Below are 20,575 nucleotides of genomic sequence, written 5' to 3'. Positions count from 1 at the left end.
GCAGCAGCAGAAGTCCTGTGCCTGGACGCTCCAACAGCGGCCAGACACAAGCAGAAGCAGAAGCAGCAGAAGCAGCAGCAGCAGCACCACCTTTTGTTTTTTGGCTGCAGAAGCAGCAGCAGCAAGGCCCACAGGGCTGGCTAGCTGGCTAGCCAGCAAGCAAGCAGGTAGCAATGAAAGTAGGAATCTTTCTTTTTAACCCTGTAAGGGGGTGGTGCACTGTACCCGAAGATACTGCCATATCGGGTCAATGCATAGGGCGACGGAAGCAAGCTTCGAAATCAGCCCCCGTTCTCAAAAATCCATTTAATATATGGTCCCCAGATAGGGGACGTATCAGATATTAAACTGATAAGAACAGATACTACACTTGATCTTAGCCAAAAGGCCGAGAAGCGATAACCGTGAAAGGGGCGGGCCCAACAAGGTCCCCTTCATGGGCACTATCACTGCTTGCTGTCAGGGAGGCTGCCAGACAATTTTCCATGCACACTCTGGGCTGGGGGGCAGTCAACCACCAGTACACACAGCAGAACCTAAACCCATACCATTATTGCTAAGCAGCAAGACAGGGGCCCATTGCACTCCCACGGGGCCTTTTTAAATGCAATCCATAACCCGGATTTGCCAGGAACCCTTCTTACTCCTCCTACTTGCATGTGACACTGGGCTTAGGATCTGCATAGGAAACACACACACAAGCACACACCTACCTTTGTTGCCTGCAGATGCCTCCTTGGCTGTCCCCAAACGGTATCAAACCAACACCCACGGGAAGCTGTAAGCATAGAGGACATGCCTGCACCCCATTGGACTTACCTGTGTGGGTTAAATCCGGGTTATTTGACAACCTATGGCGGTGATGGTTCTGCTCAGGCAGAGCAGTGCTGATGCTCCTCATAAAGCTGTCGCTGCTGTGAAGGTTCTAGGTGACATCACAAATCCCTATGGTTACATACACAACAAAGCTGGGTTGTTGTTGTTTACACTCTGCAAGGCCTGTGGAAGTGAGTGACATCATAGCACTGTAGTTCTGAGGGTTCTAGATGGATGCAACAATCTCCTGTTGCTTCTATGAAGGCCGTAATAGACGACATCACCAAACAGCTCCATAGTCACATACACAGCAAAGGAGAGATGTTGTTTACACCTAGTGATGTCAGTGGTATTGAGTGACATCATAGCACAGTGCTAAGGCTCCTGGGCCTGGACACAGCAGCGGCTGCAATATCTCAACGGAGAATACGTTTATATATATGTGTGTGTGTGCGCGTATATATATATATATATATATATATATATATATATATATATATATATATATTTCTCCGCCGAAATCACTTTTAAACCCATTTCCACCTTTTTTTCCCTTCTCTTCCTCTTACTTTTTTTTTCACGTTTTTTTACGTTTTTCTCCTTTTCGCCTCTTTTCTGGGCGTATTATTCTTCTTTTTCTTCTTTTTTTTCGTCTAATGCATACCCCATCAGTGCAGCAATGCTTATTCAATACCGCCAGCAGATGGAGACACTGGGGGATAATTTTCTAAGGATTTATACTGATTTTTCCTGTCTGAATTTGTCGCACAGAAAGTTGCAGGCCAAATATGTGCGACATTTCTGCGACTTTAGCTTCTAGAGCATTTTTACAACATTATACATAGGTGCTGAATACATAAAAAGCGACTGTTCAGCGACAGACAAGTCGCATCGGCTGAAAGTAGGCCAGAATGTCAGTCCATGTTGGAGCAGGTTTAGATACAGTCTAAAGCATAGATCTCAAAGTCTGTGCACAGAATTTAGCAAGGGCCTCGCACCTTCTGATGCATCAGGTAGGTGCACAATAGCATAGCCTAACCCTCTGTACTTTGGTCTATATTGATGCGGGACATAGACAGCCAGCTGATGACCAATCCATTAGTGCAATGGATGGCTGGAAGCATTTGTCTTTGCCTTTGCAATACCACAGAAGCAATGCATGGTCAATGTACAGCAATGACACACCTGTGTGAACAGCCAGGAGACCCCCCCCCCCCCCCCATGTTATGTTACATAGTTACATAGTTAGTACGGTCGAAAAAAGACATATGTCCATCAAGTTCAACCAGGGAATTAAGGGGTAGGGGTGTGGCGCGATATTGGGGAAGGGATGAGATTTTATATTTCTTCATAAGCATTAATCTTATTTTGTCAATTAGGAACATTCAGCACCCACCCGCTATCAAGGCAGCTGCCTATCATGTCATGCCCTACCTGCACAGGTGTGCTGGCTACTCAAATGATCCAATTAAGGAGGCCATTTAGTCAGCAGCAGCAGAAGTCCTGTGCCTGGACGCTCCAACAGCGGCCAGACACAAGCAGAAGCAGAAGCAGCAGAAGCAGCAGCAGCAGCACCACCTTTTGTTTTTTGGCTGCAGAAGCAGCAGCAGCAAGGCCCACAGGGCTGGCTAGCTGGCTAGCCAGCAAGCAAGCAGGTAGCAATGAAAGTAGGAATCTTTCTTTTTAACCCTGTAAGGGGGTGGTGCACTGTACCCGAAGATACTGCCATATCGGGTCAATGCATAGGGCGACGGAAGCAAGCTTCGAAATCAGCCCCCGTTCTCAAAAATCCATTTAATATATGGTCCCCAGATAGGGGACGTATCAGATATTAAACTGATAAGAACAGATACTACACTTGATCTTAGCCAAAAGGCCGAGAAGCGATAACCGTGAAAGGGGCGGGCCCAACAAGGTCCCCTTCATGGGCACTATCACTGCTTGCTGTCAGGGAGGCTGCCAGACAATTTTCCATGCACACTCTGGGCTGGGGGGCAGTCAACCACCAGTACACACAGCAGAACCTAAACCCATACCATTATTGCTAAGCAGCAAGACAGGGGCCCATTGCACTCCCACGGGGCCTTTTTAAATGCAATCCATAACCCGGATTTGCCAGGAACCCTTCTTACTCCTCCTACTTGCATGTGACACTGGGCTTAGGATCTGCATAGGAAACACACACACAAGCACACACCTACCTTTGTTGCCTGCAGATGCCTCCTTGGCTGTCCCCAAACGGTATCAAACCAACACCCACGGGAAGCTGTAAGCATAGAGGACATGCCTGCACCCCATTGGACTTACCTGTGTGGGTTAAATCCGGGTTATTTGACAACCTATGGCGGTGATGGTTCTGCTCAGGCAGAGCAGTGCTGATGCTCCTCATAAAGCTGTCGCTGCTGTGAAGGTTCTAGGTGACATCACAAATCCCTATGGTTACATACACAACAAAGCTGGGTTGTTGTTGTTTACACTCTGCAAGGCCTGTGGAAGTGAGTGACATCATAGCACTGTAGTTCTGAGGGTTCTAGATGGATGCAACAATCTCCTGTTGCTTCTATGAAGGCCGTAATAGACGACATCACCAAACAGCTCCATAGTCACATACACAGCAAAGGAGAGATGTTGTTTACACCTAGTGATGTCAGTGGTATTGAGTGACATCATAGCACAGTGCTAAGGCTCCTGGGCCTGGACACAGCAGCGGCTGCAATATCTCAACGGAGAATACGTTTATATATATGTGTGTGTGTGCGCGTATATATATATATATATATATATATATATATATATATATATATTTCTCCGCCGAAATCACTTTTAAACCCATTTCCACCTTTTTTTCCCTTCTCTTCCTCTTACTTTTTTTTCACGTTTTTTTACGTTTTTCTCCTTTTCGCCTCTTTTCTGGGCGTATTATTCTTCTTTTTCTTCTTTTTTTTCGTCTAATGCATACCCCATCAGTGCAGCAATGCTTATTCAATACCGCCAGCAGATGGAGACACTGGGGGATAATTTTCTAAGGATTTATACTGATTTTTCCTGTCTGAATTTGTCGCACAGAAAGTTGCAGGCCAAATATGTGCGACATTTCTGCGACTTTAGCTTCTAGAGCATTTTTACAACATTATACATAGGTGCTGAATACATAAAAAGCGACTGTTCAGCGACAGACAAGTCGCATCGGCTGAAAGTAGGCCAGAATGTCAGTCCATGTTGGAGCAGGTTTAGATACAGTCTAAAGCATAGATCTCAAAGTCTGTGCACAGAATTTAGCAAGGGCCTCGCACCTTCTGATGCATCAGGTAGGTGCACAATAGCATAGCCTAACCCTCTGTACTTTGGTCTATATTGATGCGGGACATAGACAGCCAGCTGATGACCAATCCATTAGTGCAATGGATGGCTGGAAGCATTTGTCTTTGCCTTTGCAATACCACAGAAGCAATGCATGGTCAATGTACAGCAATGACACACCTGTGTGAACAGCCAGGAGACCCCCCCCCCCCCCCTCATGTTATGTTACATAGTTACATAGTTAGTACGGTCGAAAAAAGACATATGTCCATCAAGTTCAACCAGGGAATTAAGGGGTAGGGGTGTGGCGCGATATTGGGGAAGGGATGAGATTTTATATTTCTTCATAAGCATTAATCTTATTTTGTCAATTAGGAACATTCAGCACCCACCCGCTATCAAGGCAGCTGCCTATCATGTCATGCCCTACCTGCACAGGTGTGCTGGCTACTCAAATGATCCAATTAAGGAGGCCATTTAGTCAGCAGCAGCAGAAGTCCTGTGCCTGGACGCTCCAACAGCGGCCAGACACAAGCAGAAGCAGAAGCAGCAGAAGCAGCAGCAGCAGCACCACCTTTTGTTTTTTGGCTGCAGAAGCAGCAGCAGCAAGGCCCACAGGGCTGGCTAGCTGGCTAGCCAGCAAGCAAGCAGGTAGCAATGAAAGTAGGAATCTTTCTTTTTAACCCTGTAAGGGGGTGGTGCACTGTACCCGAAGATACTGCCATATCGGGTCAATGCATAGGGCGACGGAAGCAAGCTTCGAAATCAGCCCCCGTTCTCAAAAATCCATTTAATATATGGTCCCCAGATAGGGGACGTATCAGATATTAAACTGATAAGAACAGATACTACACTTGATCTTAGCCAAAAGGCCGAGAAGCGATAACCGTGAAAGGGGCGGGCCCAACAAGGTCCCCTTCATGGGCACTATCACTGCTTGCTGTCAGGGAGGCTGCCAGACAATTTTCCATGCACACTCTGGGCTGGGGGGCAGTCAACCACCAGTACACACAGCAGAACCTAAACCCATACCATTATTGCTAAGCAGCAAGACAGGGGCCCATTGCACTCCCACGGGGCCTTTTTAAATGCAATCCATAACCCGGATTTGCCAGGAACCCTTCTTACTCCTCCTACTTGCATGTGACACTGGGCTTAGGATCTGCATAGGAAACACACACACAAGCACACACCTACCTTTGTTGCCTGCAGATGCCTCCTTGGCTGTCCCCAAACGGTATCAAACCAACACCCACGGGAAGCTGTAAGCATAGAGGACATGCCTGCACCCCATTGGACTTACCTGTGTGGGTTAAATCCGGGTTATTTGACAACCTATGGCGGTGATGGTTCTGCTCAGGCAGAGCAGTGCTGATGCTCCTCATAAAGCTGTCGCTGCTGTGAAGGTTCTAGGTGACATCACAAATCCCTATGGTTACATACACAACAAAGCTGGGTTGTTGTTGTTTACACTCTGCAAGGCCTGTGGAAGTGAGTGACATCATAGCACTGTAGTTCTGAGGGTTCTAGATGGATGCAACAATCTCCTGTTGCTTCTATGAAGGCCGTAATAGACGACATCACCAAACAGCTCCATAGTCACATACACAGCAAAGGAGAGATGTTGTTTACACCTAGTGATGTCAGTGGTATTGAGTGACATCATAGCACAGTGCTAAGGCTCCTGGGCCTGGACACAGCAGCGGCTGCAATATCTCAACGGAGAATACGTTTATATATATGTGTGTGTGTGCGCGTATATATATATATATATATATATATATATATATATATATATTTCTCCGCCGAAATCACTTTTAAACCCATTTCCACCTTTTTTTCCCTTCTCTTCCTCTTACTTTTTTTTCACGTTTTTTTACGTTTTTCTCCTTTTCGCCTCTTTTCTGGGCGTATTATTCTTCTTTTTCTTCTTTTTTTTCGTCTAATGCATACCCCATCAGTGCAGCAATGCTTATTCAATACCGCCAGCAGATGGAGACACTGGGGGATAATTTTCTAAGGATTTATACTGATTTTTCCTGTCTGAATTTGTCGCACAGAAAGTTGCAGGCCAAATATGTGCGACATTTCTGCGACTTTAGCTTCTAGAGCATTTTTACAACATTATACATAGGTGCTGAATACATAAAAAGCGACTGTTCAGCGACAGACAAGTCGCATCGGCTGAAAGTAGGCCAGAATGTCAGTCCATGTTGGAGCAGGTTTAGATACAGTCTAAAGCATAGATCTCAAAGTCTGTGCACAGAATTTAGCAAGGGCCTCGCACCTTCTGATGCATCAGGTAGGTGCACAATAGCATAGCCTAACCCTCTGTACTTTGGTCTATATTGATGCGGGACATAGACAGCCAGCTGATGACCAATCCATTAGTGCAATGGATGGCTGGAAGCATTTGTCTTTGCCTTTGCAATACCACAGAAGCAATGCATGGTCAATGTACAGCAATGACACACCTGTGTGAACAGCCAGGAGACCCCCCCCCCCCCCCCCATGTTATGTTACATAGTTACATAGTTAGTACGGTCGAAAAAAGACATATGTCCATCAAGTTCAACCAGGGAATTAAGGGGTAGGGGTGTGGCGCGATATTGGGGAAGGGATGAGATTTTATATTTCTTCATAAGCATTAATCTTATTTTGTCAATTAGGAACATTCAGCACCCACCCGCTATCAAGGCAGCTGCCTATCATGTCATGCCCTACCTGCACAGGTGTGCTGGCTACTCAAATGATCCAATTAAGGAGGCCATTTAGTCAGCAGCAGCAGAAGTCCTGTGCCTGGACGCTCCAACAGCGGCCAGGCACAAGCAGAAGCAGAAGCAGCAGAAGCAGCAGCAGCAGCACCACCTTTTGTTTTTTGGCTGCAGAAGCAGCAGCAGCAAGGCCCACAGGGCTGGCTAGCTGGCTAGCCAGCAAGCAAGCAGGTAGCAATGAAAGTAGGAATCTTTCTTTTTAACCCTGTAAGGGGGTGGTGCACTGTACCCGAAGATACTGCCATATCGGGTCAATGCATAGGGCGACGGAAGCAAGCTTCGAAATCAGCCCCCGTTCTCAAAAATCCATTTAATATATGGTCCCCAGATAGGGGACGTATCAGATATTAAACTGATAAGAACAGATACTACACTTGATCTTAGCCAAAAGGCCGAGAAGCGATAACCGTGAAAGGGGCGGGCCCAACAAGGTCCCCTTCATGGGCACTATCACTGCTTGCTGTCAGGGAGGCTGCCAGACAATTTTCCATGCACACTCTGGGCTGGGGGGCAGTCAACCACCAGTACACACAGCAGAACCTAAACCCATACCATTATTGCTAAGCAGCAAGACAGGGGCCCATTGCACTCCCACGGGGCCTTTTTAAATGCAATCCATAACCCGGATTTGCCAGGAACCCTTCTTACTCCTCCTACTTGCATGTGACACTGGGCTTAGGATCTGCATAGGAAACACACACACAAGCACACACCTACCTTTGTTGCCTGCAGATGCCTCCTTGGCTGTCCCCAAACGGTATCAAACCAACACCCACGGGAAGCTGTAAGCATAGAGGACATGCCTGCACCCCATTGGACTTACCTGTGTGGGTTAAATCCGGGTTATTTGACAACCTATGGCGGTGATGGTTCTGCTCAGGCAGAGCAGTGCTGATGCTCCTCATAAAGCTGTCGCTGCTGTGAAGGTTCTAGGTGACATCACAAATCCCTATGGTTACATACACAACAAAGCTGGGTTGTTGTTGTTTACACTCTGCAAGGCCTGTGGAAGTGAGTGACATCATAGCACTGTAGTTCTGAGGGTTCTAGATGGATGCAACAATCTCCTGTTGCTTCTATGAAGGCCGTAATAGACGACATCACCAAACAGCTCCATAGTCACATACACAGCAAAGGAGAGATGTTGTTTACACCTAGTGATGTCAGTGGTATTGAGTGACATCATAGCACAGTGCTAAGGCTCCTGGGCCTGGACACAGCAGCGGCTGCAATATCTCAACGGAGAATACGTTTATATATATGTGTGTGTGTGCGCGTATATATATATATATATATATATATATATATATATATATATATTTCTCCGCCGAAATCACTTTTAAACCCATTTCCACCTTTTTTTCCCTTCTCTTCCTCTTACTTTTTTTTCACGTTTTTTTACGTTTTTCTCCTTTTCGCCTCTTTTCTGGGCGTATTATTCTTCTTTTTCTTCTTTTTTTTCGTCTAATGCATACCCCATCAGTGCAGCAATGCTTATTCAATACCGCCAGCAGATGGAGACACTGGGGGATAATTTTCTAAGGATTTATACTGATTTTTCCTGTCTGAATTTGTCGCACAGAAAGTTGCAGGCCAAATATGTGCGACATTTCTGCGACTTTAGCTTCTAGAGCATTTTTACAACATTATACATAGGTGCTGAATACATAAAAAGCGACTGTTCAGCGACAGACAAGTCGCATCGGCTGAAAGTAGGCCAGAATGTCAGTCCATGTTGGAGCAGGTTTAGATACAGTCTAAAGCATAGATCTCAAAGTCTGTGCACAGAATTTAGCAAGGGCCTCGCACCTTCTGATGCATCAGGTAGGTGCACAATAGCATAGCCTAACCCTCTGTACTTTGGTCTATATTGATGCGGGACATAGACAGCCAGCTGATGACCAATCCATTAGTGCAATGGATGGCTGGAAGCATTTGTCTTTGCCTTTGCAATACCACAGAAGCAATGCATGGTCAATGTACAGCAATGACACACCTGTGTGAACAGCCAGGAGACCCCCCCCCCCCCCCCCCCATGTTATGTTACATAGTTACATAGTTAGTACGGTCGAAAAAAGACATATGTCCATCAAGTTCAACCAGGGAATTAAGGGGTAGGGGTGTGGCGCGATATTGGGGAAGGGATGAGATTTTATATTTCTTCATAAGCATTAATCTTATTTTGTCAATTAGGAACATTCAGCACCCACCCGCTATCAAGGCAGCTGCCTATCATGTCATGCCCTACCTGCACAGGTGTGCTGGCTACTCAAATGATCCAATTAAGGAGGCCATTTAGTCAGCAGCAGCAGAAGTCCTGTGCCTGGACGCTCCAACAGCGGCCAGACACAAGCAGAAGCAGAAGCAGCAGAAGCAGCAGCAGCAGCACCACCTTTTGTTTTTTGGCTGCAGAAGCAGCAGCAGCAAGGCCCACAGGGCTGGCTAGCTGGCTAGCCAGCAAGCAAGCAGGTAGCAATGAAAGTAGGAATCTTTCTTTTTAACCCTGTAAGGGGGTGGTGCACTGTACCCGAAGATACTGCCATATCGGGTCAATGCATAGGGCGACGGAAGCAAGCTTCGAAATCAGCCCCCGTTCTCAAAAATCCATTTAATATATGGTCCCCAGATAGGGGACGTATCAGATATTAAACTGATAAGAACAGATACTACACTTGATCTTAGCCAAAAGGCCGAGAAGCGATAACCGTGAAAGGGGCGGGCCCAACAAGGTCCCCTTCATGGGCACTATCACTGCTTGCTGTCAGGGAGGCTGCCAGACAATTTTCCATGCACACTCTGGGCTGGGGGGCAGTCAACCACCAGTACACACAGCAGAACCTAAACCCATACCATTATTGCTAAGCAGCAAGACAGGGGCCCATTGCACTCCCACGGGGCCTTTTTAAATGCAATCCATAACCCGGATTTGCCAGGAACCCTTCTTACTCCTCCTACTTGCATGTGACACTGGGCTTAGGATCTGCATAGGAAACACACACACAAGCACACACCTACCTTTGTTGCCTGCAGATGCCTCCTTGGCTGTCCCCAAACGGTATCAAACCAACACCCACGGGAAGCTGTAAGCATAGAGGACATGCCTGCACCCCATTGGACTTACCTGTGTGGGTTAAATCCGGGTTATTTGACAACCTATGGCGGTGATGGTTCTGCTCAGGCAGAGCAGTGCTGATGCTCCTCATAAAGCTGTCGCTGCTGTGAAGGTTCTAGGTGACATCACAAATCCCTATGGTTACATACACAACAAAGCTGGGTTGTTGTTGTTTACACTCTGCAAGGCCTGTGGAAGTGAGTGACATCATAGCACTGTAGTTCTGAGGGTTCTAGATGGATGCAACAATCTCCTGTTGCTTCTATGAAGGCCGTAATAGACGACATCACCAAACAGCTCCATAGTCACATACACAGCAAAGGAGAGATGTTGTTTACACCTAGTGATGTCAGTGGTATTGAGTGACATCATAGCACAGTGCTAAGGCTCCTGGGCCTGGACACAGCAGCGGCTGCAATATCTCAACGGAGAATACGTTTATATATATGTGTGTGTGTGCGCGTATATATATATATATATATATATATATATATATATATATATATATTTCTCCGCCGAAATCACTTTTAAACCCATTTCCACCTTTTTTTCCCTTCTCTTCCTCTTACTTTTTTTTCACGTTTTTTTACGTTTTTCTCCTTTTCGCCTCTTTTCTGGGCGTATTATTCTTCTTTTTCTTCTTTTTTTTCGTCTAATGCATACCCCATCAGTGCAGCAATGCTTATTCAATACCGCCAGCAGATGGAGACACTGGGGGATAATTTTCTAAGGATTTATACTGATTTTTCCTGTCTGAATTTGTCGCACAGAAAGTTGCAGGCCAAATATGTGCGACATTTCTGCGACTTTAGCTTCTAGAGCATTTTTACAACATTATACATAGGTGCTGAATACATAAAAAGCGACTGTTCAGCGACAGACAAGTCGCATCGGCTGAAAGTAGGCCAGAATGTCAGTCCATGTTGGAGCAGGTTTAGATACAGTCTAAAGCATAGATCTCAAAGTCTGTGCACAGAATTTAGCAAGGGCCTCGCACCTTCTGATGCATCAGGTAGGTGCACAATAGCATAGCCTAACCCTCTGTACTTTGGTCTATATTGATGCGGGACATAGACAGCCAGCTGATGACCAATCCATTAGTGCAATGGATGGCTGGAAGCATTTGTCTTTGCCTTTGCAATACCACAGAAGCAATGCATGGTCAATGTACAGCAATGACACACCTGTGTGAACAGCCAGGAGACCCCCCCCCCCCCCCCCCATGTTATGTTACATAGTTACATAGTTAGTACGGTCGAAAAAAGACATATGTCCATCAAGTTCAACCAGGGAATTAAGGGGTAGGGGTGTGGCGCGATATTGGGGAAGGGATGAGATTTTATATTTCTTCATAAGCATTAATCTTATTTTGTCAATTAGGAACATTCAGCACCCACCCGCTATCAAGGCAGCTGCCTATCATGTCATGCCCTACCTGCACAGGTGTGCTGGCTACTCAAATGATCCAATTAAGGAGGCCATTTAGTCAGCAGCAGCAGAAGTCCTGTGCCTGGACGCTCCAACAGCGGCCAGACACAAGCAGAAGCAGAAGCAGCAGAAGCAGCAGCAGCAGCACCACCTTTTGTTTTTTGGCTGCAGAAGCAGCAGCAGCAAGGCCCACAGGGCTGGCTAGCTGGCTAGCCAGCAAGCAAGCAGGTAGCAATGAAAGTAGGAATCTTTCTTTTTAACCCTGTAAGGGGGTGGTGCACTGTACCCGAAGATACTGCCATATCGGGTCAATGCATAGGGCGACGGAAGCAAGCTTCGAAATCAGCCCCCGTTCTCAAAAATCCATTTAATATATGGTCCCCAGATAGGGGACGTATCAGATATTAAACTGATAAGAACAGATACTACACTTGATCTTAGCCAAAAGGCCGAGAAGCGATAACCGTGAAAGGGGCGGGCCCAACAAGGTCCCCTTCATGGGCACTATCACTGCTTGCTGTCAGGGAGGCTGCCAGACAATTTTCCATGCACACTCTGGGCTGGGGGGCAGTCAACCACCAGTACACACAGCAGAACCTAAACCCATACCATTATTGCTAAGCAGCAAGACAGGGGCCCATTGCACTCCCACGGGGCCTTTTTAAATGCAATCCATAACCCGGATTTGCCAGGAACCCTTCTTACTCCTCCTACTTGCATGTGACACTGGGCTTAGGATCTGCATAGGAAACACACACACAAGCACACACCTACCTTTGTTGCCTGCAGATGCCTCCTTGGCTGTCCCCAAACGGTATCAAACCAACACCCACGGGAAGCTGTAAGCATAGAGGACATGCCTGCACCCCATTGGACTTACCTGTGTGGGTTAAATCCGGGTTATTTGACAACCTATGGCGGTGATGGTTCTGCTCAGGCAGAGCAGTGCTGATGCTCCTCATAAAGCTGTCGCTGCTGTGAAGGTTCTAGGTGACATCACAAATCCCTATGGTTACATACACAACAAAGCTGGGTTGTTGTTGTTTACACTCTGCAAGGCCTGTGGAAGTGAGTGACATCATAGCACTGTAGTTCTGAGGGTTCTAGATGGATGCAACAATCTCCTGTTGCTTCTATGAAGGCCGTAATAGACGACATCACCAAACAGCTCCATAGTCACATACACAGCAAAGGAGAGATGTTGTTTACACCTAGTGATGTCAGTGGTATTGAGTGACATCATAGCACAGTGCTAAGGCTCCTGGGCCTGGACACAGCAGCGGCTGCAATATCTCAACGGAGAATACGTTTATATATATGTGTGTGTGTGCGCGTATATATATATATATATAATATATATATATATATATATATTTCTCCGCCGAAATCACTTTTAAACCCATTTCCACCTTTTTTTCCCTTCTCTTCCTCTTACTTTTTTTTCACGTTTTTTTACGTTTTTCTCCTTTTCGCCTCTTTTCTGGGCGTATTATTCTTCTTTTTCTTCTTTTTTTTTCGTCTAATGCATACCCCATCAGTGCAGCAATGCTTATTTCAATACCGCCAGCAGATGGAGACACTGGGGGATAATTTTCTAAGGATTTATACTGATTTTTCCTGTCTGAATTTGTCGCACAGAAAGTTGCAGGCCAAATATGTGCGACATTTCTGCGACTTTAGCTTCTAGAGCATTTTTACAACATTATACATAGGTGCTGAATACATAAAAAGCGACTGTTCAGCGACAGACAAGTCGCATCGGCTGAAAGTAGGCCCAGAATGTCAGTCCATGTTGGAGCAGGTTTAGATACAGTCTAAAGCATAGATCTCAAAGTCTGTGCACAGAATTTAGCAAGGGCCTCGCACCTTCTGATGCATCAGGTAGGTGCACAATAGCATAGCCTAACCCTCTGTACTTTGGTCTATATTGATGCGGGACATAGACAGCCAGCTGATGACCAATCCATTAGTGCAATGGATGGCTGGAAGCATTTGTCTTTGCCTTTGCAATACCACAGAAGCAATGCATGGTCAATGTACAGCAATGACACACCTGTGTGAACAGCCAGGAGACCCCCCCCCCCCCCCCCCCCATGTTATGTTACATAGTTACATAGTTAGTACGGTCGAAAAAAGACATATGTCCATCAAGTTCAACCAGGGAATTAAGGGGTAGGGGTGTGGCGCGATATTGGGGAAGGGATGAGATTTTATATTTCTTCATAAGCATTAATCTTATTTTGTCAATTAGGAACATTCAGCACCCACCCGCTATCAGGCAGCTGCCTATCATGTCATGCCCTACCTGCACAGGTGTGCTGGCTACTCAAATGATCCAATTAAGGAGGCCATTTAGTCAGCAGCAGCAGAAGTCCCTGTGCCTGGACGCTCCAACAGCGGCCAGACACAAGCAGAAGCAGAAGCAGCAGAAGCAGCAGCAGCAGCACCACCTTTTGTTTTTTGGCTGCAGAAGCAGCAGCAGCAAGGCCCACAGGGCTGGCTAGCTGGCTAGCCAGCAAGCAAGCAGGTAGCAATGAAAGTAGGAATCTTTCTTTTTAACCCTGTAAGGGGTTGGTGCACTGTACCCGAAGATACTGCCATATCGGGTCAATGCATAGGGCGACGGAAGCAAGCTTCGAAATCAGCCCCCCGTTCTCAAAATCCATTTAATATATGGTCCCCAGATAGGGGACGTATCAGATATTAAACTGATAAGAACAGATACTACACTTGATCTTAGCCAAAAGGCCGAGAAGCGATAACCGTGAAAGGGGCGGGCCCAACAAGGTCCCCCTTCATGGGCACTATCACTGCTTGCTGTCAGGGAGGCTGCCAGACAATTTTCCATGCACACTCTGGCTGGGGGGCAGTCAACCACCAGTACACACAGCAGAACCTAAACCCATACCATTATTGCTAAGCAGCAAGACAGGGGCCCATTGCACTCCCACGGGGCCTTTTTAAATGCAATCCATAACCCGGATTTGCCAGGAACCCTTCTTACTCCTCCTACTTGCATGTGACACTGGGCTTAGGATCTGCATAGGAAACACACACACAAGCACACACCTACCTTTGTTGCCTGCAGATGCCTCCTTGGCTGTCCCCAAACGGTATCAAACCAACACCCACGGGAAGCTGTAAGCATAGAGGACATGCCTGCACCCCATTGGACTTACCTGTGTGGGTTAAATCCGGGTTATTTGACAACCCTATGGCGGTGATGGTTCTTGCTCAGGCAGAGCAGTGCTGATGCTCCTCATAAAGCTGTCGCTGCTGTGAAGGTTCTAGGTGACATCACAAATCCCTATGGTTACATACACAACAAAGCTGGGTTGTTGTTGTTTACACTCTGCAAGGCCTGTGGAAGTGAGTGACATCATAGCACTGTAGTTCTGAGGGTTCTAGATGGATGCAACAATCTCCTGTTGCTTCTATGAAGGCCGTAATAGACGACATCACCAAACAGCTCCATAGTCACATACACAGCAAAGGAGAGATGTTGTTTACACCTAGTGATGTCAGTGGTATTGAGTGACATCATAGCACAGTGCTAAGGCTCCTGGGCCTGGACACAGCAGCGGCTGCAATATCTCAACGGAGAATACGTTTATATATATGTGTGTGTGTGCGCGTATATATATATATATATATTATATATATATATATATATATATTTCTCCGCCGAAATCACTTTTAAACCCATTTCCACCTTTTTTTCCCTTCTCTTCCTCTTACTTTTTTTTCACGTTTTTTTACGTTTTTCTCCTTTTCGCCTCTTTTCTGGGCGTATTATTCTTCTTTTTCTTCTTTTTTCGTCTAATGCATACCCCATCAGTGCAGCAATGCTTATTCAATACCGCCAGCAGATGGAGACACTGGGGGATAATTTTCTAAGGATTTATACTGATTTTTCCTGTCTGAATTTGTCGCACAGAAAGTTGCAGGCCAAATATGTGCGACATTTCTGCGACTTTAGCTTCTAGAGCATTTTTACAACATTATACATAGGTGCTGAATACATAAAAAGCGACTGTTCAGCGACAGACAAGTCGCAACGGCTGAAAGTAGGCCAGAATGTCAGTCCATGTTGGAGCAGGTTTAGATACAGTCTAAAGCATAGATCTCAAAGTCTGTGCACAGAATTTAGCAAGGGCCTCGCACCTTCTGATGCATCAGGTAGGTGCACAATAGCATAGCCTAACCCTCTGTACTTTGGTCTATATTGATGCGGGACATAGACAGCCAGCTGATGACCAATCCATTAGTGCAATGGATGGCTGGAAGCATTTGTCTTTGCCTTTGCAATACCACAGAAGCAATGCATGGTCAATGTACAGCAATGACACACCTGTGTGAACAGCCAGGAGACCCCCCCCCCCCCCCCCCATGTTATGTTACATAGTTACATAGTTAGTACGGTCGAAAAAAGACATATGTCCATCAAGTTCAACCAGGGAATTAAGGGGTAGGGGTGTGGCGCGATATTGGGGAAGGGATGAGATTTTATATTTCTTCATAAGCATTAATCTTATTTTGTCAATTAGGAACATTCAGCACCCACCCGCTATCAAGGCAGCTGCCTATCATGTCATGCCCTACCTGCACAGGTGTGCTGGCTACTCAAATGATCCAATTAAGGAGGCCATTTAGTCAGCAGCAGCAGAAGTCCTGTGCCTGGACGCTCCAACAGCGGCCAGACACAAGCAGAAGCAGAAGCAGCAGAAGCAGCAGCAGCAGCACCACCTTTTGTTTTTTGGCTGCAGAAGCAGCAGCAGCAAGGCCCACAGGGCTGGCTAGCTGGCTAGCCAGCAAGCAAGCAGGTAGCAATGAAAGTAGGAATCTTTCTTTTTAACCCTGTAAGGGGGTGGTGCACTGTACCCGAAGATACTGCCATATCGGGTCAATGCATAGGGCGACGGAAGCAAGCTTCGAAATCAGCCCCCGTTCTCAAAAATCCATTTAATATATGGTCCCCAGATAGGGGACGTATCAGATATTAAACTGATAAGAACAGATACTACACTTGATCTTAGCCAAAAGGCCGAGAAGCGATAACCGTGAAAGGGGCGGGCCCAACAAGGTCCCCTTCATGGGCACTATCACTGCTTGCTGTCAGGGAGGCTGCCAGACAATTTTCCATGCACACTCTGGGCTGGGGGGCAGTCAACCACCAGTACACACAGCAGAACCTAAACCCATACCATTATTGCTAAGCAGCAAGACAGGGGCCCATTGCACTCCCACGGGGCCTTTTTAAATGCAATCCATAACCCGGATTTGCCAGGAACCCTTCTTACTCCTCCTACTTGCATGTGACACTGGGCTTAGGATCTGCATAGGAAACACACACACAAGCACACACCTACCTTTGTTGCCTGCAGATGCCTCCTTGGCTGTCCCCAAACGGTATCAAACCAACACCCACGGGAAGCTGTAAGCATAGAGGACATGCCTGCACCCCATTGGACTTACCTGTGTGGGTTAAATCCGGGTTATTTGACAACCTATGGCGGTGATGGTTCTGCTCAGGCAGAGCAGTGCTGATGCTCCTCATAAAGCTGTCGCTGCTGTGAAGGTTCTAGGTGACATCACAAATCCCTATGGTTACATACACAACAAAGCTGGGTTGTTGTTGTTTACACTCTGCAAGGCCTGTGGAAGTGAGTGACATCATAGCACTGTAGTTCTGAGGGTTCTAGATGGATGCAACAATCTCCTGTTGCTTCTATGAAGGCCGTAATAGACGACATCACCAAACAGCTCCATAGTCACATACACAGCAAAGGAGAGATGTTGTTTACACCTAGTGATGTCAGTGGTATTGAGTGACATCATAGCACAGTGCTAAGGCTCCTGGGCCTGGACACAGCAGCGGCTGCAATATCTCAACGGAGAATACGTTTATATATATGTGTGTGTGTGCGCGTATATATATATATATATATATATATATATATATATATATATATATTTCTCCGCCGAAATCACTTTTAAACCCATTTCCACCTTTTTTTCCCTTCTCTTCCTCTTACTTTTTTTTCACGTTTTTTTACGTTTTTCTCCTTTTCGCCTCTTTTCTGGGCGTATTATTCTTCTTTTTCTTCTTTTTTTTCGTCTAATGCATACCCCATCAGTGCAGCAATGCTTATTCAATACCGCCAGCAGATGGAGACACTGGGGGATAATTTTCTAAGGATTTATACTGATTTTTCCTGTCTGAATTTGTCGCACAGAAAGTTGCAGGCCAAATATGTGCGACATTTCTGCGACTTTAGCTTCTAGAGCATTTTTACAACATTATACATAGGTGCTGAATACATAAAAAGCGACTGTTCAGCGACAGACAAGTCGCATCGGCTGAAAGTAGGCCAGAATGTCAGTCCATGTTGGAGCAGGTTTAGATACAGTCTAAAGCATAGATCTCAAAGTCTGTGCACAGAATTTAGCAAGGGCCTCGCACCTTCTGATGCATCAGGTAGGTGCACAATAGCATAGCCTAACCCTCTGTACTTTGGTCTATATTGATGCGGGACATAGACAGCCAGCTGATGACCAATCCATTAGTGCAATGGATGGCTGGAAGCATTTGTCTTTGCCTTTGCAATACCACAGAAGCAATGCATGGTCAATGTACAGCAATGACACACCTGTGTGAACAGCCAGGAGACCCCCCCCCCCCCCCCCCATGTTATGTTACATAGTTACATAGTTAGTACGGTCGAAAAAAGACATATGTCCATCAAGTTCAACCAGGGAATTAAGGGGTAGGGGTGTGGCGCGATATTGGGGAAGGGATGAGATTTTATATTTCTTCATAAGCATTAATCTTATTTTGTCAATTAGGAACATTCAGCACCCACCCGCTATCAAGGCAGCTGCCTATCATGTCATGCCCTACCTGCACAGGTGTGCTGGCTACTCAAATGATCCAATTAAGGAGGCCATTTAGTCAGCAGCAGCAGAAGTCCTGTGCCTGGACGCTCCAACAGCGGCCAGACACAAGCAGAAGCAGAAGCAGCAGAAGCAGCAGCAGCAGCACCACCTTTTGTTTTTTGGCTGCAGAAGCAGCAGCAGCAAGGCCCACAGGGCTGGCTAGCTGGCTAGCCAGCAAGCAAGCAGGTAGCAATGAAAGTAGGAATCTTTCTTTTTAACCCTGTAAGGGGGTGGTGCACTGTACCCGAAGATACTGCCATATCGGGTCAATGCATAGGGCGACGGAAGCAAGCTTCGAAATCAGCCCCCGTTCTCAAAAATCCATTTAATATATGGTCCCCAGATAGGGGACGTATCAGATATTAAACTGATAAGAACAGATACTACACTTGATCTTAGCCAAAAGGCCGAGAAGCGATAACCGTGAAAGGGGCGGGCCCAACAAGGTCCCCTTCATGGGCACTATCACTGCTTGCTGTCAGGGAGGCTGCCAGACAATTTTCCATGCACACTCTGGGCTGGGGGGCAGTCAACCACCAGTACACACAGCAGAACCTAAACCCATACCATTATTGCTAAGCAGCAAGACAGGGGCCCATTGCACTCCCACGGGGCCTTTTAAATGCAATCCATAACCCGGATTTGCCAGGAACCCTTCTTACTCCTCCTACTTGCATGTGACACTGGGCTTAGGATCTGCATAGGAAACACACACACAAGCACACACCTACCTTTGTTGCCTGCAGATGCCTCCTTGGCTGTCCCCAAACGGTATCAAACCAACACCCACGGGAAGCTGTAAGCATAGAGGACATGCCTGCACCCCATTGGACTTACCTGTGTGGGTTAAATCCGGGTTATTTGACAACCTATGGCGGTGATGGTTCTGCTCAGGCAGAGCAGTGCTGATGCTCCTCATAAAGCTGTCGCTGCTGTGAAGGTTCTAGGTGACATCACAAATCCCTATGGTTACATACACAACAAAGCTGGGTTGTTGTTGTTTACACTCTGCAAGGCCTGTGGAAGTGAGTGACATCATAGCACTGTAGTTCTGAGGGTTCTAGATGGATGCAACAATCTCCTGTTGCTTCTATGAAGGCCGTAATAGACGACATCACCAAACAGCTCCATAGTCACATACACAGCAAAGGAGAGATGTTGTTTACACCTAGTGATGTCAGTGGTATTGAGTGACATCATAGCACAGTGCTAAGGCTCCTGGGCCTGGACACAGCAGCGGCTGCAATATCTCAACGGAGAATACGTTTATATATATGTGTGTGTGTGCGCGTATATATATATATATATATATATATATATATATATATATATATATTTCTCCGCCGAAATCACTTTTAAACCCATTTCCACCTTTTTTTCCCTTCTCTTCCTCTTACTTTTTTTTCACGTTTTTTTACGTTTTTCTCCTTTTCGCCTCTTTTCTGGGCGTATTATTCTTCTTTTTCTTCTTTTTTTTCGTCTAATGCATACCCCATCAGTGCAGCAATGCTTATTCAATACCGCCAGCAGATGGAGACACTGGGGGATAATTTTCTAAGGATTTATACTGATTTTTCCTGTCTGAATTTGTCGCACAGAAAGTTGCAGGCCAAATATGTGCGACATTTCTGCGACTTTAGCTTCTAGAGCATTTTTACAACATTATACATAGGTGCTGAATACATAAAAAGCGACTGTTCAGCGACAGACAAGTCGCATCGGCTGAAAGTAGGCCAGAATGTCAGTCCATGTTGGAGCAGGTTTAGATACAGTCTAAAGCATAGATCTCAAAGTCTGTGCACAGAATTTAGCAAGGGCCTCGCACCTTCTGATGCATCAGGTAGGTGCACAATAGCATAGCCTAACCCTCTGTACTTTGGTCTATATTGATGCGGGACATAGACAGCCAGCTGATGACCAATCCATTAGTGCAATGGATGGCTGGAAGCATTTGTCTTTGCCTTTGCAATACCACAGAAGCAATGCATGGTCAATGTACAGCAATGACACACCTGTGTGAACAGCCAGGAGACCCCCCCCCCCCCCCCCATGTTATGTTACATAGTTACATAGTTAGTACGGTCGAAAAAAGACATATGTCCATCAAGTTCAACCAGGGAATTAAGGGGTAGGGGTGTGGCGCGATATTGGGGAAGGGATGAGATTTTATATTTCTTCATAAGCATTAATCTTATTTTGTCAATTAGGA

The 20,575-nt window shown here is 46.2% G+C and overlaps 9 non-coding genes across 9 annotated transcripts; all 9 read right to left on the bottom strand.

Annotated features, from left to right (window-relative positions):
- Positions 1-209: 209 nt before the first annotated feature.
- On the bottom strand, positions 210-400 carry LOC130328632 (U2 spliceosomal RNA). The gene has a single exon (XR_008872533.1). It is a non-coding gene; the product is annotated as a U2 spliceosomal RNA (small nuclear RNA).
- A 2,113-nt stretch (positions 401-2,513) lies between these two features.
- LOC130328631 (U2 spliceosomal RNA) lies at positions 2,514-2,704 on the bottom strand. Its single transcript, XR_008872532.1, has one exon. It is a non-coding gene; the product is annotated as a U2 spliceosomal RNA (small nuclear RNA).
- A 2,105-nt stretch (positions 2,705-4,809) lies between these two features.
- Positions 4,810-5,000, bottom strand: LOC130328630 (U2 spliceosomal RNA). The gene has a single exon (XR_008872531.1). It is a non-coding gene; the product is annotated as a U2 spliceosomal RNA (small nuclear RNA).
- A 2,103-nt stretch (positions 5,001-7,103) lies between these two features.
- Positions 7,104-7,294, bottom strand: LOC130328639 (U2 spliceosomal RNA). The gene has a single exon (XR_008872539.1). It is a non-coding gene; the product is annotated as a U2 spliceosomal RNA (small nuclear RNA).
- Positions 7,295-9,401: 2,107 nt separating this feature from the next.
- On the bottom strand, positions 9,402-9,592 carry LOC130328637 (U2 spliceosomal RNA). Its single transcript, XR_008872538.1, has one exon. It is a non-coding gene; the product is annotated as a U2 spliceosomal RNA (small nuclear RNA).
- Positions 9,593-11,700: 2,108 nt separating this feature from the next.
- On the bottom strand, positions 11,701-11,891 carry LOC130328636 (U2 spliceosomal RNA). The gene has a single exon (XR_008872537.1). It is a non-coding gene; the product is annotated as a U2 spliceosomal RNA (small nuclear RNA).
- A 2,108-nt stretch (positions 11,892-13,999) lies between these two features.
- On the bottom strand, positions 14,000-14,190 carry LOC130328634 (U2 spliceosomal RNA). Its single transcript, XR_008872535.1, has one exon. It is a non-coding gene; the product is annotated as a U2 spliceosomal RNA (small nuclear RNA).
- Positions 14,191-16,295: 2,105 nt separating this feature from the next.
- Positions 16,296-16,486, bottom strand: LOC130328635 (U2 spliceosomal RNA). The gene has a single exon (XR_008872536.1). It is a non-coding gene; the product is annotated as a U2 spliceosomal RNA (small nuclear RNA).
- Positions 16,487-18,594: 2,108 nt separating this feature from the next.
- On the bottom strand, positions 18,595-18,785 carry LOC130328629 (U2 spliceosomal RNA). Its single transcript, XR_008872530.1, has one exon. It is a non-coding gene; the product is annotated as a U2 spliceosomal RNA (small nuclear RNA).
- Positions 18,786-20,575: the final 1,790 nt, after the last annotated feature.

The sequence above is a fragment of the Hyla sarda genome, unplaced genomic scaffold, assembly GCF_029499605.1.
Source record: "Hyla sarda isolate aHylSar1 unplaced genomic scaffold, aHylSar1.hap1 scaffold_3109, whole genome shotgun sequence".
Classification (NCBI taxonomy): domain Eukaryota; kingdom Metazoa; phylum Chordata; class Amphibia; order Anura; family Hylidae; genus Hyla; species Hyla sarda.
The sequence above is the reverse complement of the archived record's forward strand: the minus strand, read 5'-3'. Positions and strand labels throughout refer to the sequence as shown.